The sequence below is a fragment of the Nematolebias whitei genome, chromosome 1, assembly GCF_014905685.2.
Source record: "Nematolebias whitei isolate Nwh7 chromosome 1, NemWhi1, whole genome shotgun sequence".
NCBI classification, from domain to species: domain Eukaryota; kingdom Metazoa; phylum Chordata; class Actinopteri; order Cyprinodontiformes; family Rivulidae; genus Nematolebias; species Nematolebias whitei.
The window spans coordinates 63800360-63802016 of NC_056498.1; positions in this window are offsets into that span (position 1 = coordinate 63800360).

Sequence of the window (1657 nt, forward strand, 5' to 3'; positions counted from 1 at the left end):
GTATATATGTGTGTGTATGTAGGTATGTATATATGTGTGTGTATGTAGGTATGTATATATGTGTGTGTAAGTAGGTATGTATATATGTGTGTGTAAGTAGGTATGTATGTATATGTGTGTGTGTGTGTGTGTATGTATGTGTGTATATATGTATATGTGTATATATATATATATGTATGTATGTGTATGTGTGTGTATATGTATGTGTGTGTATATATATGTATATGTATGTATGTGTATGTATATGTGTATATATTGTAGTGAACCTGATCGGACCTCAAATCTTGATCAGATGGACAGAGACTGTTATTTCATTGATCTGCATCCAGAAATACAGTTTGAGCCATCTGGTGACTTTCTTTCTTGAATTAATCAAGCAGAAAAGACAATTCTCTATGATCATTACTATTTTACAAATGTTTGATAATCAAATTGTGTTAGTTCACTCAATGTTTACAGGTTGAAGAGAACTACTCATTTTTATTTTACATAAACAGTAAGTAATGATTTTTATTCCTCATTCAAAGAAGAAATCAGGTTAATATGCATTTCTTGATTTTTCTGTCTGCAATGAGCGAGTTTTGTAAGTATGTTAAAGGTCGGTTCTCGGTCAACTAAAATGTTTACTGAGAAAAAATGTCATGTTTAACTATTTGAGAAGATACAGCAGAGTGAGACTCCACGAAGTCTGGTTTTCTGCAATAATCTTTCTGTCTGTTGTTAAACAATCTCATTCTCTGACCTCGAATTTGATAACATCTTACATCACAAACCACACCTCTATTCCTGGTCCATCGACCAATCAAAAAGCTCTCAAATGACCCGGAAGTCGACCCATTTAAAATGTGGCAACTTCCCAGTTCATGGAGTTGCTGAGTTGCTGAGTTGCTTAGTTGCTGCAGTTGCTGCGCTCAGGAATGAGTTCAACTAGAGAGTGCACAGAGTCTGAAGTCTGAAGCCAGACGCTGAAGATTAATGGAGCTAAAAAGAGTCTGATGCTGCAGAGCTCTGAGAGTTCCACACAGAGTGCTGAAGAGTGATGGAGTTAGAGTTCTTGGATGCAACGCGTTCAGGATGATCCAGAGACGTTTTGGGATTATAACTTCTGTTTGAACAACCTCGTACGACTCTCGAAGGATTTCAGCTGCTCTCAACGGAGACGCTGAAAGAGTCTGAAGGATTCTATACCGAGCTGATTTATCGTCAACCAGGTAACGATCTACTTCGACCAAGTGTACCGTCGCAAGCTGAGATCTGAAGGAGCGTGCATGTTTCTGGTCAAACAGATTAATTCCCTCACAAATCTCTCTGTAAGATAAATCTCCATTTCCATCTTAAACTCTGCTTTCTCTTAAAATCAGTACAGATATTTTAGAAATATCTGAAGCAAAATCCTCAATCACCGCCGTGTGATTGAAGTCTATTATCTGTGAAACTTGTCTGTTATTATTTTCATATTTTGCCAAATTAATGTAAATGTTTGATGTTAAACTTTGATTCTGAAAATAAATGACCGCATTCATTTTGATGGGTCAAAGATAAATAACGTCTCTCGTTACATTTCTGTTAAAATTCAATGCACGACATTTACACAGTCAGAAAGATGAGGAACTCGTGAAAAGTATGAATATATATCCCTATATGACATACTACAGTT